The sequence below is a fragment of the Heloderma suspectum genome, chromosome 2, assembly GCF_057233095.1.
Source record: "Heloderma suspectum isolate Gila_16-S chromosome 2, 16-S_ref, whole genome shotgun sequence".
NCBI lineage: Eukaryota > Metazoa > Chordata > Lepidosauria > Squamata > Helodermatidae > Heloderma > Heloderma suspectum.
Genome location: NC_139459.1, coordinates 129782942 through 129799617, shown reverse-complemented (window position 1 = coordinate 129799617; position 16676 = coordinate 129782942). Strand labels below are relative to the sequence as shown.

General features: G+C 45.8%; 1 long non-coding RNA gene across 2 annotated transcripts in view; it reads left to right on the top strand.

The window, feature by feature from the left end:
• The first annotated feature begins 1086 nt into the window (after positions 1–1086).
• Positions 1087–16676, top strand: part of LOC146352737 (uncharacterized) — a 30720-nt gene continuing 15130 nt past the window's right edge. Inside the window, exons 1-2 of one of the 2 annotated variants that reach the window (XR_014787830.1) lie at positions 1087–1315; positions 7861–8543. This is a non-coding gene — a long non-coding RNA (uncharacterized LOC146352737). Of the gene's footprint in view, positions 1316–7860; positions 11291–16676 lie in introns of both variants that reach the window. The other variant, XR_014787829.1, reaches the window with a different exon arrangement.

Sequence of the window (16676 nt, the reverse complement as noted above, 5' to 3'; positions counted from 1 at the left end):
CTACCGGAAGTACAAGCAGGGTTTCGTAGAGGCAGAGGAACTAGATATCAAATCGCCAACATTCGCTGGATCATGGAGAAAGCAAGAAAATTCCAGAAAAACGTATATTTCTGCTTCATTGACTATGCTAAAGCCTTTGATTGTGTGGATCCCAACAAACTCTGGCAAATTCTGAAAGAGATGGGGGTACCAGACCACCTTACCTGTCTCCTGAGAAACCTGTACGAGGGTCAAGAAGCAACAGTAAGAACCAGACATGGAACAACCCATTGGTTCAAAATTGGGAATGGAGCACGACAAGGCTGTATATTGTCGCCCTGCTTATTTAACTTATATGCAGAGTACATCATGAGAAACGCCGGGTTGGATGAATCACATCGTATAATCAAAGCTATGGTTTTCCCAGTAGCAACGTATGGCTGTGAGAGCTGGATTATAAGGAAGGCTGAGCACCGAAGAATTGATGCCTTCGAACTGTGGTGCTGGAGAAGACTCTTACGAGTCCCCTGGACTGCAAAGAGGTCACATCAGTCAATCCTAAAGGAAATCAACCCTGACTGCTCATTGGAAGGACAGATACTGAAGCTGAAGCTCAAATATTTTGGCCACGTAATGCAAGGAGAAAAGTCACTGGAAAAGACCCTGATGCTGGGAAAGATTGAAGGCAAAAGGAGAAGGGGACAGCAGAGGATGAGATGGCTAGATAGCATCACCGATGCAATGAATATGAACTTGAGCACACTCCGGGAGAGAGCGCAGGACAGGAAAGCCTGGCGTGCTATGGTCCATGGGGTCACGAAGAGTCAGACACGACTTAACGACTGAACAACAACAACAACAACACACAACTCAAATAATGCTGAAAATACTGCAGAAAGAGACTTTCTCAGAGCATACCCTCAACAACAGCAGGCTTAGGCTACATAAGGTTTTTCGGCAGCTCAATGAAAGCTGAGAAAGATAACAAAAAAGAACATCTGCATAATATGAGATAGGGGAGGGGAGAAAAACCCTGGATACGGTTCAAGAATTCAAGAATCAAACCACGACATCTTAGGCTTCTTGGCAGCAGAAGTTAATAAACCAGCAGCTTTTGCACCAAATGTACTTTTTGACTGAGTCCTGGTGAATATTAGCTTGTTCTCATAGAAGAAATTAATGTGATGTGTCTAGCTAATGTTCTGCTTTATGTAATTCAATTTGAACTTCCTTCAAACACAACTGGCAGTACGGTTCTCATCGTTTTATAACCTGTCGGGTTCTGCGCTTGATCAGCTGCATTACAGGCAGAAGTTCAACAGGCATAGCTTCCCAGGTATGGAGATGCAGTGATATGGAAAGCAGCATTTTTTGTGTGTTTTCTGCTTGCAGTGCGTTTGTCAAAAGGCATAGAGCCTCGGTGTGGGGCATGGGGGAGGTGCCAATCCTAAGTGACAGCTTGATCTTAGAGGAAGTGAGCCAGACTGACTAGTTCAAACTGTTTCATGTGCAAAGATTGCAAGGTTTATGACCTGGGAGAACACCATTAAAATCAGCATAAAAGGGAACATTTCATCAGGTGTGGCATCTCCAGTCACTATTTATTTATTTACAAAGTACGCATTTCCGGGGGGTGGGGGGAATCTCACAAAACAGCTTAGATACAATGTCCATAAAAATAATAATAACAACAGCAAAGTAGGAGAAACCAATAAGAACAGCACAGCTTAAAACAGAACTAGCAAGTCAGCATAATACTGGAACCCAGGGTCAGCCAATGAAGCTGAATGGTAGGAGACTGTGGAGAGACAAAAAGAAGTACTTCTTCACTCAGTGCATACTTAAACTATGGAATTCAATTCCGCAAGATGTGGTGGTGACCACCAACTGAGACAGCTTTAAAATGGGATTTGATATATTCAAGGAGTATAAGGGTTAACCCTACTTGTGGGTTTCCCACAAGCATCTGGTTGGCCACTTTGTGAACAGAATGCTGGACTAGATAGGACTCCTTATGTTGTTAGGTTCATACACAGACACTAATCATAAAAAGCCTTCCAGAATAAAAGTATTTTCAAAGCATGCTTATATGCACACAGTGAGGAAACTTAAGGGATATCCTGCAGGATGGAATTCCACAGTCCTGGTGCCACTAGACAAGAGGCCCTGTACTCACCAAATAGGTGTGGTTAAAAAGGAGACTGGAATGTAGAGCCTAAGACGATAATCTTAAAATCTGGGTAGGTTTTCGTGCTAGAGGCCATGTAGTACAGTGAACAGCATGGCACCACTTCAGACTTCAGAGATGAGGAGTCAACATTTCGGGGGGGAGGGGCAAGATTGACAGTAGGGTTCCAGGCCTTGCTTTTGCATAGATTTAGGAACTTAGAAAGCCACCTCATACCAAGTCAGGCCATTAGGCCAAGTACCTCAGTTTTGTCTGTCCTGGCTGGCAGTAGCGGTCTGGCATTCCAGACAAGGTTCCCCACCTCCTTCCAAACCCTACCTGGAGATGCTGGGGATTGAACCTGGGACCTTTTGCATGTAAAAGCTGAGCCCTTTCACTTAATATTAAGTTGGGGGGATAGTATGATTTAAGAGAATTGGTTGTGGTTCCTTTTTGTACCAGAGCAGAGAATCAGCTTGGAGCCAGCATGGTGTACTGCTTACAGTTCAGGCTAGGACTGGGGAGGACTGGGTTCACATTCGCACTCAGCACCGAAGCTCACTGTGTAATTTCAGGCTAGTCACTACTTCTGGTCCTAACAGACCTCACAGGGTTGTTGAAAGGATAAAATGGCAGCTGCCAGAATCTTGACTTGAGCCAGTCAGTGAGACCATACTGCATCAATCTTGTACCAGCCATGCATGCTAATTGCCAATTTACTTCCAGGTCTGCTTTTGACCTTTAAAGCCCTAAACAGTGTGGAACCAGAATATCACAAGAATCACCTTCCTCCATATAAGCCTGCCTCCAAATTTCATTCCTCTTCTGAAGCCCCGTTTCCCACCTTCAGAAGCATGGTGGGCGAGTCCCCATGATTAATCAGCTGGTACACCTGGAATTGGGAAATATACATTTATATTTAACCTTACCTCCAAGGAGTTCAAAGTAGTGTATATGAACTTTCCCTCCTCATTTTCTCCTCCCAACAACCCTATGAGGGAAGCTTAGGTTGAGAGATAATGACCGGTCACCTGGTGAGCTTTAAAGCTGAGTATGAATTTGAACCTGGGCCTTTCAGTCCTAATCTGACATCCTAACCACCACATTGCACTGCCTTTCTAGAATAGAAATAGCCTCCCTAGGGAAGTACACCTTGCCTCATTGCTGCTTGCTTTTAGATGGGCAGTTTTAATTCCACAAGCTTTTGCAGATTATTGCTCATGTTGATTTTATGTTCCTGCTGCCTTTTTAGCTGCTTTGTTGTTGTGTTCAGTCATTAACTCATGTCCGACTCTTCGTGACACCATGGACCATAGCACGCCAGGCCTTCCTGTCCTCCATTGTCTCCCGGAGTGTGCTCAAGTTCATAGTCATTGCATCGGTGTTGCTATCTAGCCATCTCATCCTCTGCCATCCCCTTCTCTTTTTGCCTTCAATCAATCTTTCCCAGCATCAGGGTCTTTTCCAGTGAGTTTTCTCTTCGCATTAGGTGGCCAAAATATTTGAGCTTCAGCTTCAGTATCTGTCCTTCCAATGAGCAGTCAGGGTTGATTTCCTTTAGGATTGACTGAACTGACCTCCTTGCAGTCCAGGGGACTCGTAAGTGTCTTCTCCAGCACCACAGTTCGAAAGCATCAATTCTTCGGCACTCAGCCTTCCTTATAATCCAGCTCCCACAGTCATATGTTACTACTGGGAAAACCATAGCTTTGATTATATGAACTTTTGTCGGCAAGGTGATGTCTCTGCTTCTTACGATGCTGTCTAGGTTTGCCATCGCTTTCCTCCCAAGGAGCAAGCGTCTTTTAATTTCATGGCTACAGTCACCGTCTGCGGTGATCTTGGAGCCCAAGAAAATAAAATCTGTCACTGTCATTTCTTCCCCTTCTATATGCCAGGAAGTAATGGGGCCAGATGCCATGATCTTAGTTTTTTTAATGTTGAGTTTCAAACCAGCTTTTGCACTCTCCACTTTCACCCTCAACAAGAGGCTCTTCAGATCCTCTTCGCTTTCTGCCATTAGGGTGGTATTGTCTGCGTATCTGAGGGTGTCGATAATTCTCCCAGCAATCTTAATTCCGACCTGTGATTCATCCAACCCGGCGTTTCTCATGATGTACTCTGCATATAAGTTAAATAAGCAGGGCGACAATATACAGCCTTGTCATACTCCTTTCCCAATTTTGAACCAATCGGTTGTTCCAAGTCCGGTTCTTACTGTTGCTTCTTTACCCTCGTACAGGTTTCTCAGGAGACAGGTAAGGTGGTCTGGTACTCCCGTCTCTTTAAGAATTTGCCACAGTTTGTTGTGATCCACACAATCAAAGGCTTTAGCATAGTCAATGAAGCAGAAATAGACGTTTTTCTGGAATTCTCTTGCTTTCTCCATGATTCAGTGAATGTTGGCAATTTGATCTCTAGTTCCTCTGCCTCTTCGAAACCCAGCTTGTACTTCCGGTAGTTCTCGGTTCACATACTGCTGAAGCCTTGCTTGTAGGATATTGAGCATAACCTTGCTGGCATGTGAAATGAGCGCAATTGTACGGTAGTTTGAACACTCTTTGGCATTGCCCTTCTTTGGAATTGGAATGTAAAGTGACCTTTTCCAGTCTTGTGGCCACTGTTAAGTGTTCCAAATTGGTTGGCATATTGAGTGCAGCACAACAGCATAATCTTTTATGATTTTAAATATCCCAGCTGGAATACTGCCATCTCCACTAGCTTTGTTGTTAGTAATGCTTCCTAAGGCCCACTTGACTTTACTTTCTAGGATGTCCGGCTCAAGTTCAGTGACTGCACTCTCATGGCTATCAAGGACGTTAAGATCTTTCCCGTATAGTTCTTCTGTGTATTCTTTCCACCTCTTCTTAATCTCATCTGCTTTTGTCAGGTCCCTGCCTTCTTTGTCCTTTATCATGCCCGCCTTTGCACAAAACGTTCCCTTGATATCTCCGATTTTCTTGAAAAGATCACTAGTCTTTCCCATTCTATTTTTTCCTCCATTTCTTTGCATTGTTCATTTAAGAAGGCCTTCTTGTCTCTCCTTGCTATTCTCTGGAAATCTGCATGCAGTTGGATATATCTTCCCCTTTCTCCCTTGCTTTTCACTTCCCTTCTTTCCTCAGCTACTTGTAAAGCCTCATCAGACAGCCACTTTGCTTTCTTGCATTTCTTTTTCTTTGGGATAGATTGAGTTGCTGCCTCCTGAACAATGTTACAGACCCCCTCAGGCACTCTGTCTATCAGGTCTAATCCCTTAAGTCTATTCATCACCTCCACTGTATATTCATAAGGGATATGATTTAGGTCATACCTGAATGGTTTAGTGGTTTTCCCTACGTTCTTCAATTTCAGCTGAAATTTTGCAATAAGAAGCTCATGATCTGAGCCACAGTCAGCTCCACGTCTTGTTTTTCCTGAATGTATAGAGCTTCTCCATCTTTGGCTGCAAAGGACATAATCAATCTGATTTCGATATTGACCATCTGGTGATGTCCATGTGTAGAGTCGCCTCTTGTGCTGTTGGAAAAGAGTGTTTGCTATGAACAGCGTGTTCTCTTGGCAAAAATTAGCCTTTGTCCTGCTTCATTTTGTACACCAAGGCCATGCTTGCCTGTTGTCCCGGTTATTTCTTGACTTCCTACTTTAGCATTCCAATCCCCTATGATGAAGAGGACATCTTTTTTTGGTGTTAGTTCTAGAAGGTGTTGTAGGTCTTCATAGAACCGATCAACCTCAGCTTCTTTGGCCTCAGTGGTTGGGGCATAGACTTGAATTACTGCGATGTTGAATGGTTTGCCTTGGATTCGTACTGAGATCATTCTATCGTTTTTGAGATTGTACCCCAGTACTGCTTTTCCCACCCTTTTATTGACTATGAGTGCTAGGGATGTCAGAGAATTCCGCCACGGATCTCAGTGAGGCCGAATGCCAGTGCATTCGGCCCCCCGAAATCTGTGGTGGAACGGCCTGCCACCCCCTGCCCCCCCGCAGATCCCCCCCGGGACAAGACGTACCTGGGGCGGATGTTCCGGGCAGCGGCGGCTCCGGCGGCAGCTTCGGCAGCGGCGGCTGGTCTTCCGACCGGCTGCCGCCACCGCCATTTGCAGTCTGGAGGTGGTTGTTGTTTTTTTTACAGAGACGTGATAGGCTACGTAAAGATTTATGTAGCCTATCACGGCTGGGTTAAAAAAACAACAACGCATACGCAAATGGTGGTGGCTACGGCCGCCGCCATTTGCGTTCCTTATTTTTGGCCGTCTTAGTCTACGTAAATATTTACGTAGACTATTACGGTGAAAATAAAGGGAACGCAAATAGCGTAGCAGGGGCTATTTGCGCTCCCCTTTATTTTCGCTGTAATAGTCTACGTAAATATTTACGTAGACTAAGACGGCCAAAAATAAGGAACGCAAATGGCGGCGGCCATAGCCGCCACCATTTGCATACGCGGGTTTTTGTTTTTTGGTTTTTTACCCAGAGCCCTCCGCGGCTGGAAATCTGGCTGTGGACGGCTCTGGCCTGGGCCTGGCCAGCTGCTCCGTGGAGCCGCCGCGGAGCACAGCTGGCCGTTCGAGGATTCCGGGGGGGAGGAACGGATCGCCTCCCCCCCCGTCGAGGATTCCGGGGGGAGGGACGGAATGCCTCCCCCCCACCATAAACATAATCCGCGGAAAGGTAAGTGACTTTCATACATCCCTAAGTGCTACTCCATTTCTTCTAAGGGATTCTCGCCCGCAGTAGTAGATATAACGGTCACCTGAATTAAATTCGCCCGTGCTTGTCCATTTTAGTTCGCTGATTCCCAAGATGTCGATGTTCAATCTTGCCATCTCATGTTTGACCACCTCCAGCTTACCTTGATTCATTGATCTTACATTCTAGGTTCCTAAACAATATTGTTCTTTACAGCATTGGACTTTCTTTTCACCACCAGACACATCCACAGCTGAGTGTCCTTTTGGCTTTGGCCCAGCCGCTTCACTCTTTCTGGTGCTACTTGGAAATACCCTCTGCTCTTCCCCAGTAGTATATTGGACACCTTCCGACCTGAGGAGCTCCTCTTCCGGTGTCATATCTTTTAGCCTTGTGATACGTTCCATGGGGTTTTCTTGGCAGGAATACTGGAGTGGGTTGCCATTTCCTTCTCCAGTGGACCACATTTTGTCAGAACTCTCTGCCATGACCTGTCCGTCTTGGGTGGCCCTGCACGGCATAGCTTATGGCTTCACTGAGTTACGCAAGCCCCTTCGCCACAACAAGGCAATGATCCATGAAGGGGTTTAACTGCTTTAGCTAAGTTTTATTGGAGAATCGTAATTTGTGATTTGTTTTTTATTATTGTGTTTTGGTGTTTTAAATTTTCCTAGTACTGTAAGCTGCCCTTCTCGTTTTATAGAACGACGGGACATACGATTTGAAAATTTATTTATTTATTAACTAAATGGGGAGGGGTACTTTGTATACTGTCCTGACCTCCTCAGCAAAGGGCAGGATATAAATGTAATAAATACAGTTGCTCTTGAGGAAGAAACAATCACATGTGATGCAAAATTGTAATTGAAATAGTTTTTAATAGTGCTTCAGTAGTGTATTTAAATGTATTTTTAATATTTGTACATTTACTGCTTAGAGATGTGTTTATATTAAGCGGTATGTAACTATTATTAATTATATTAATATGCCCTTTTCTCCCTATTCTCCCTCTGATGAAGGGAATTGCCTCAGCGCTGTGCCATTCTTAAAGATACAGAAGACATCTGGCAATCCTATCATGTGTAGGATGACTGCAGAGTCAAATACAGTTTCAGTAACATAGAAAGCTTCAAATGGTTTCTGAACCATTGCATCCTCAATGTGAATATTGGTGAGTCAGATATGAATGTCTGGAAAAAGCCAGTGAATGTAGCCAAAACCTACATTTTGGCAGTGCTCCACTGACTTACCATCAGCCAAGGGCCTGGCCTGTTGTGCCCAGACGCAAAAGGTGGAACCAAAATCATGCCCATTTGACTGCTGGAGTGCAAGCCACTGTTTGCTTGCCTTGAGGAAGATAATTTGTCAGGCACCAGCTGCTCTTTCCTCATGGGCACACTTGTTATTATGTTCCAGCGCGTGTGAAGAATGTTTAACACCAGTAGAGTGGAGAAGAAAAAAAATTACGGCTGCATTTGCACAAGTAATCGGCAGCCTTCTCTCTCAGATGCTCACAGACGCATGAACCTGATATTGCCACAATCGCTGGAGCAGTGTGATGGCTGGGCCACTCATTCTGGAAACATTAGCAAAAGAGGAGGATGGTGGGTGGGAGTTGGTTGGTGACAGTTATGATTTTGAAACGCACAATGGGAAATACGCTCCTGCATTCCTTTTCTGCTCCTGTGTCCTCCGAAAAGAGGTACGTGGGAGAATTTCAATGGGTAGGTTTCTAGAGCGACACCATGTCTAATTACAGACAAGGTGGAATGAAAAGCTGTAGGCCTCAATCTCTCTCTCCCTCTCTCCCCACAGTTCAGGAGGAGGGGGAGAGAGATGTGGTGTCCTACGAATAAGAAATGAACAGACTGACCTTTTCAGAGCTGCTGAAAGAGAAAACCAGATGTATTCCTCAAGAGTCACTATGACTGAAGGGTGATAAAGACTTTCATTGTGTACTTGAATAAAAGGAAAGCTAACCAGAAAACAGCAGCTGATAATAGTCAGGCCAGGCTGCGCTATTGTGCAACTCACAAATGTTCTGCCTTGGCCTAGACCACCACGGCTGGTCTATGCAGCACAGACTAGATTGTAAAGAAACTGGCTCCCCTTCCCCCTCACCCCTGCCCTCTCCTAGAGAGGTTTTCAAGAAAATACTAGCAATTATGCAAGCATATCTCGATGCCTTCGCAGTTTTGAAGAGGTTTGCAAGGTTGGCCTCCTATTTGTTTCATTCCTGTGAAATCTGAAATTATCCTATATAACTGTAAGATAAGTGCTAGCAGGCCCCAAGTCAAGCTGTAGTAAATATTTCTCCCCCCCCCCTTTTTTTTTACACCATGCTAATCCATTTGGGAGTCCTAGTCTGTTGCATCGTGTCTTGCCTATGTAACGCCAAGTGGGTTATAATATTTAGGGCAATGGGAAAGAAAAGTGATCCATGTACAAAGGGTGAAATGCATAGAGTTAGGCAAGCGGAAGTCTCCAGAGGTCCAGCAGTACAGTACAAAAGAAAGAGAGGTTTAAAAGGAGGGATGTGAGTGAGTGGTGTATAGAGAGGACCACCCAACTCTTCACAAAGGAGCACTAGTCAATACTAAATTATGAAGCGGTAGTATAATAGGGACAGAAGATGGCAAGCAGAGGGCCGCTAAGGTAAGTTAAATGTGACAAAATGATTGCAGCTTTCAGTGATTGTGAAACAGTTTTGTCATGAGACAGAAGGCACATCCAAAGATCTCTTTTCCTTTTGCTTCTGTGGACTCCACCAAATCTGGACTCATCTTCAGAAGGAACCCTCCCTACACACACTCAGCTAACAACGGCTATTGCTGCAGCTGAGGCCATCAGAGGGACATATGACCTGTATGGAAAGTGGGGTGGGGACACACACACACACACACACACACACCCCAAACCAGAAGTGACATTAGATATGTCTGCATTTAATGTGCATGTGTTTTAAAAAATGCACAATAGCATCTCTGAAAGGGGGTGGGGTGATAATTTTTCAGATTGCAGCGGGTGTGGGGAATTTAACTCTTCTTCCTCCTCTGTGAGGTCGTGAGGAAAATCCATCCTCTGAAGTTGCTATTTGTATTTGTCAACCCCCCTGCTACAATCCTGATAATTATCAGTTGTCTCCTCCCGTCCCCCGAGGATGCGCCTTGCATTTATAAAAACTTGCACATTACATTACATTTATTTTATTTATCATTAAAATGTATCTACTGCCTTCTCTACTAAAAAGCCATCAGGGCAAAGACGTATTTTGATTTGGCCCTGAGGTCATCAGAGATGTGGGAGGACGCAGCCAAGCGTGCTCATTATGCTGGCCATGTTCACGCTCTGCCGCAAGGAACTGTTACTGCATATGCTTCTATTTTGCAGTCTGAGAGTAGGCCTGATTTCCTGTCCCCCACTTCTCCACATTTCAGTGGTTGGGGAGATAAATGGTGGGTAAGGAAGCAACCTTGAGCACCCAGACTTTGATTTAACATGAGCTGGGAGGGGCTGGTGGAGTCTTGGACCGATGTCTTTGGCTTGTATATGGATAGGTGAATATGGAGTTCTTCATGTGAGCTGGGAAAAGAAATTGTGGGAAAGCACTTGATAGAATTTGGGATTTTTTCCTTATTTTTAAACAATTATGTAAGGACTGGAATGGAAAATGTCAGGAAGGGTAATGAAAGGATAGGCTAAACCAATGGGAGAAAATGTAAAATACTGTAAGCAACCTTTTGAATGGGGCAGGGCATAGATGCAAATAAATAATTAAGTCTTTGACGTGGCCTCCCAAGTCCAATCTGATGGCTCCCAACTGACATCCAGAAGAATAAAAAGCGGGGGGGGGGAGCTCTAGGAACAAGAGCTCTATCTCAAGGAGAGCCTCCAGCAACACCAGATAGGCCGCTCAACAAGATCAGCCTCGGATGGCCTTCTCTCTGTCCCATCAGCCAGGACAGCTAGGCTGGTGAGGATGAGGGAGAGGGCCTTCTCTGTGGTGGCCCTCACTCTGTGGAACTCCCTCCCTAGGGAACTCTGCCATGCTCCCTCTTTAATGAGCTTCCGTCACGCATTAAAAACATGGTTGTTCAGGCAGGCATTTGGGGTGGGCTAGGGTAATTTTAGAAATGTGATGTTTTTAATGTTGAATGGTATTGTATAAACTGTTTTTATTTGTTGTACATCGCCCAGAGTGGCTGGGTGACCGGCCAGATTAATAAATTTAATAAATACATAAAATAAATAAAAATAAACAAGCGCTATGCTTCCAGCCATAGAAGCCTCATTCCTAGAGCATCTCCAGAACATCCTAGGAAGCAGTGCTCAAAGGTTCCTGCCTGCTTCCTAGGATGTTCTAGGAATGGGACTTCTGTGTCAGGAACCATAGAGCTCATTCCTAGAGCATTTCCTCCTCTTTCCTTGTGTTTTCTGGAAATGTTGCAGGTAACAGTGTGTGGGATGTCAGGATCCTTCTGCAAGGGAGTAGATTAGAGGAGGGAGAAGGGCTCAGAGCCAGGGTTCCTGGATGGCTGGGTGGTTTGAGAACTGAGGTTTCTGGGAGGAATGTTGGTTTTCTCTGATCAAACCAGGTATCGGGCCTCTGCAATGCTCTTGGGCAAGAGTTGGATGTCGGTGGGGGGGTTGTGTGTGATGTGTTTGTGTGCGTATGAGCTGTATGTAGTGGGAACCTCAGACCCAAAAAGTTTGTGCACCCCTGTTCTACAGAGTACAGCGTCAAATACTGCATCACCATTTTAGACTCCCATCTATTGGAGCTGGTTATTTTTAGAACTGGCAAGATAATCGTCTTTCCATTCATCTCTGTGCAGAAGTCTATTCTGGCTTTGTGTTCATAGCAACATGAAAATCTTTGCATATTTTTAAGGCATGTAATCAAATTATAGAAATAAGGAATATGGTGGCCAAGGATGTCATGAGGACATTTGATTATACAATCCTATTACATGGTTTATATACATTCAGTAGAATCACGTGCTCAAGATTTCCCTGAATTGTACTACTTTAGGCTCGATGTGGGGGAAATCACATTTTTTATTGCTCCCCTCCCTTCCATATGCACATGCACACACACTCCCAACACATACTATAATAGCATGTCAAGAAGAATGCTAGGCTGAACTCTTCTTCCTGACATGCTAGTTTTCTGGGTGCAGAGAACTCCTGGACTTTGCAAACCATTCATGGACATGGACATAGTTCACACAGAATACTGATCAGGTCAGTTGAGCTCAACATCATCCCATGAGAACTGAGTACATTAGAGAACATGCCCAGGGATGTACACTGCAGAGAAAGATGGAGAGTGGCAAATAAACTGAATGTCAGGAAACACTTCAGTGATTAACCTTTGTCAAAATTCCAAGGAAACGATGGTTCCATTTCGGATAAATACTCCAAAATCAGTGATGTGGGTTTTTCAGAAAATGTTGAATTGGAAAATGTTCCAATGTAAATTAACTTAATTTGCTTAGGGTCATTTGCATCAGATTTGTTTTTAGTTTGCATGGGAAAATGTTCTGATGCCCTAGAGCAAGGGTGGGCAACCTGTGGTCTTCCAGAAGTTTTGAACTAGTGGTGTTCACTGGATGCGCCTGATCTCGACTGGTCTCAGAAGCTAAGCAGGGTTAGCCCTGCTTAGCATTTGGATGGGAGACTGCCTGGGAATCAGGCTTCCTGCAGGGGGTAGGACTCAGTGGTCTTAGCTAGGGATGTCGGAGAATTTCTCCACGAATCTCCGGGAGGCCGAATGCCAACTCATTCGGCCCCCCGAAATTGGTGGAGAAACGGTCCGCCCCCCCTTCCCCCCCCCCCGGGATGGGACTTACCTTGTGCGAATGTCCCTGGCGGCGGCGGCTCCCGGCGGTGGTGGCGGCCGGTCTTCCGACCGGCTGCTGCCACCGCCATTTCCAAGTAAAAAACAAAACAACAAACGTGATAGGCTACGTAAAGATTTACGTAGCCTATCATGGCTAGATTTTCAAAAAACACCGTGATAGGCTACGTAAACGTTTACGTAGCCTATCACGGCTGACTGCAGGGACGCAAACGGCGGCGGCTATGGCCGCCGCCATTTGCGTCCTGGCAGGAGAAGAGGTTTCGCAGCCGGAGGGACAGGGCGCCTCCCCCCCGGCCAGAATTTCGGGGGGAGGGACGGAGCGCCTCCCCCCCACTGCGAAGCAAGCTGCGGGATCAGGTAAGGGACTTTCGTCCATCCCTAGTCTTAGCCTCTTCCAACCCTATGATTCTATGACCTACAACTCCGTCCCCATCAAGGCTGTCCCTCTCATGAAGCAGGGTAAATCCCTGTCGAGGGCTCCTTGGAGGTCTCTCTCAGTCTAAACCAGTAGCCAAGTCCAGACACAGACAAAGGAATTCCTTTCAAAGCTTTATTCTTCTTTTACAACTTAAAAACTATACCGATTGCAACTAGATCTGAGCAGCACAGTACCTATGCCCTAAGTTGGAACAGTTGGTCCCTGTTTGAAAGGGAATTACTGGCAGACCCCTGAACTTAAGGACTAGGGAGAGTCCCTCCCCTTTTCCCTTGGAGCTTCTGGGCGCAGCCGTTGTTTGCGCGCCAACCTGGCACTTCGCCTCCTTTCTGCGCCCTCCATCCGGCGCCGCTCTCTGCGTCTGCGTCGCACATCCACTAAGTCTGCTATCTGTGCTTGGTCACTCCCTGGACTGCTAACTAAACTAGGAATGCTGGTGGGAGGAATCTCCGTCAGCTGTTGGTCCTGGGAAAGAGGAGGGCACTCCTCTCCCAGGAGCGACTGCTCTTCCTCAGAATCAGAACTACTCTGGGATTCTATGGGCTCAGTGTCCACCCTGACAATCCCATGCCGCAGGCGGCAGGATGGGAGCAGCAGCAAACACTCCAGGAGCTCCTCTCTCCTGCCGGGTGCTCTGGAGAGCCCTGCCAGTCGCTCCACCATTGTGGTATTTGCTGCAGTGGGGCTGGTGGGGTTCTCTGCTGCCGCTGCCTTGCCTGGAACACCTGCTATTGTGCTGCTGGGTGGGTGGCAGCTCCAGAGAGCCATGTCGGCCCTGTCCTCCCGTTATGGCAAATGCTGCAGCAGGAGAGTGGCCAGTGGGGCTCTCCATAGTAGCTGCTTGCCCTCTGGCTTGCTCTGAAAATCTCAGACAAGCCAGAGGGCAGATGGGCTCTCTGTAGAGCCACCTTGAAAGTGTAAGCATCTCCAGAGAGCCAGCTAGGCCCAAATGCCTGGTTCTGAGGGGATCCTTCCCCAGAACCAGGCATTGTTTGGGTGAGTGTGTCAGGGATTGAGTGTTGGGGACAGGGGGGAGCCATGGCGATGGGGGTGGGTGGGATGTGCAGGAGCTACAGGGTTGGAGGTGCATGGGTGGGTGGGAGGGAGGCACTGTGGCGAAGACAATGGGGTGGGACGTGACAGGGTGGGATGTGCAGAGGTGAGCAGGTTGGTGGGAGGCGGGTGATGTGATGCATGGCTGAGGCAAAGGGGGTGGGATGCGACAGGCTGCGGTGGCGGGGGGTGACAGGGTTATCATTGCCTATGCTGGCTACAGCTGATGGGAGCCATAGGCCAAAACATCTGGAGAGCCACAAGCTGCCCACCCCTGCTCTAGAGAGATCTAATTTAGCATGTTTAGCAGGCTTACTGTATCTGTAATTAGTAAACAAAGCTTTAAAAAGGTACCCTGTGTTAACTGCTTTGGCCCAATACATCACAAATATTTGATCTGAGGGGAATAATTAAAGCACACTTAATGTGATTTAAATGTTATATTATGTAGATTTTTTTTTATTGGAATGGGAGACAGTAGCAAGTACTTCCCGTACGTTGTTTAAATTTAAGAAAAACACACAAAGGTACTGAAAATCGTTGACGCGCTAATTAATTTTAACAACTCATGGAAATATGCATGATATGCCGACAACCACTTATCTATTTCAACAGAATTCAACTCTGTTCCACTAAGGTTGTTGGGGCACCTTCAGTTTCTCTGTCAGTACTTATTAGTTCCATTTCACACTGAGACATATATGTATTTCAACGACATGTATGTATTCTCTCACATTCTTGCACAGGATAATCATCTGAAAAACATTTATTACAACTTTGAAACTGCCAAGCTTGCCTAATACTGCATTTATAATTGGCATACATTCAGTTTTCTTAATGAAAAATAAAGCACTGGAAAATTTTACAGAAATTTCCACCCCACATCACTGTCCAAAATAGAAACCATGTTGGGAAAAAATAAAGGCTGATTTACACCTACAGGTAAACCCTGTGGTTACAGAGATCTTTACTGTTTCAGACAGAGTGTGTGTAGACTGCATGTTTGAATGTTTGGCCCAGGGAAAACTAGTATGGTGGACGAGGTTCTATCCTAGCCTTTTTATCGATTTGCTAGATTTCTATGTGTAGGGAATGTCAGCTTCGAAATGTTCATGTCTGGCCTTCCCTAACTTGGGGCCCTCCAGATGTTTTAGACTACAATATCTGGGATTCTTGACCTTTAGCCAAGTTGGCTGGGGCTGATGGGAGTTGAAGTTCAAATCATCTGGAGGGCACCAGTCCAGGATGGGGAAGGCTGCTATAGTCTGAGGATGAAACTAGATATGTTGAATGTGCAGATGTGTTTTTCTTGAACAGCAACCATGGGGGGAGGGGAAGGGGCTCCAATCAGGACTGTAATCTCGAGGAGGAGGGTTAACCTTTATCCCTGCACCTCAGTCTTGTTGAAAGCCCTGTCCCTGCCCTCCAGTAGCTGTCATTCACCCTGGAGCAGAATTCTCATTGCTACCAGTGTTTTATAGTAGCTTTTACCATGTGAGGAAAGTAGGGTGGCCATTACGTCTTGTCAAAAAAATAGGGACAAAAGAGGGTACATATTTGCATATGCTGATTTCTATGTATAAATGCAAATTTAGAAATGATTGCTATAATTTAAAAAGAAATGCAGTATACCTCACTATAGTGGGGAAGACTGTGACTTGGGGGGATCTTCACAACAACAGCATGAGAAGTGTGTTGGAGTATTATCTGGATTTTCATGGAATTCAGCTTTGATTCTGTCAGGGACACATGAAGCAAGAAAAGCCAAGATTACTGTATCTTAAAAATCCAGTTTTCATGGGTCACACAGCGCTTGAAAGGAACATACTTCTGGGTGGGGTGGAGGGAGTAGAACCGAATATTATCAACCTGACAGGGGCTGCTCAACCAATGAGAAAGGCTTGTTTCCCGCCCCTGTCCAAACTCCCCCCTGCTACCACATGATTATGAATGGAAAGTAACTAATTTGCAATTCTGAAGGCTAAAAACCGCACTAAAAAGGCAGGCTCGATACTCACTCCCCGTGAGAGCATCCTACCACCCCAATTTTGCCCCATTCCAGCAAACCGTCGCAGAATTATTCCTCTTCCCACCTTTTCCCCCCAATGCTGCACAATGTCCTTGAAGAAGCCAAAATCCCCAGTTCTCCAGTGCAGTATCTGAAGGTTCCCCCTGAGAGCATCCCACCCCCAATTTCACCCCATACCTGCAAACTTGTGGAGTTGAAGCTTCCACCCCACCTTTCTCCTTCTCTGGGCACTTTCTCCTTGCTCTCAGTGACAGGGTCCTGTGGTCCCGAGACCTCGCCAGATGACTACTGCAATAAAGCTCTTCTGCGTTACAGAAGTGACTTTACACAACATCAGGGAAGCAATTTAACACAATATTGAAGCGCATAATCACTGAGGCTAATTACTGCCACTGGTGAAAAGGAAGTTCAAGGCAATTCTGAAGGCTTGAAAGAGCTCTCTAGGGCTTCAATG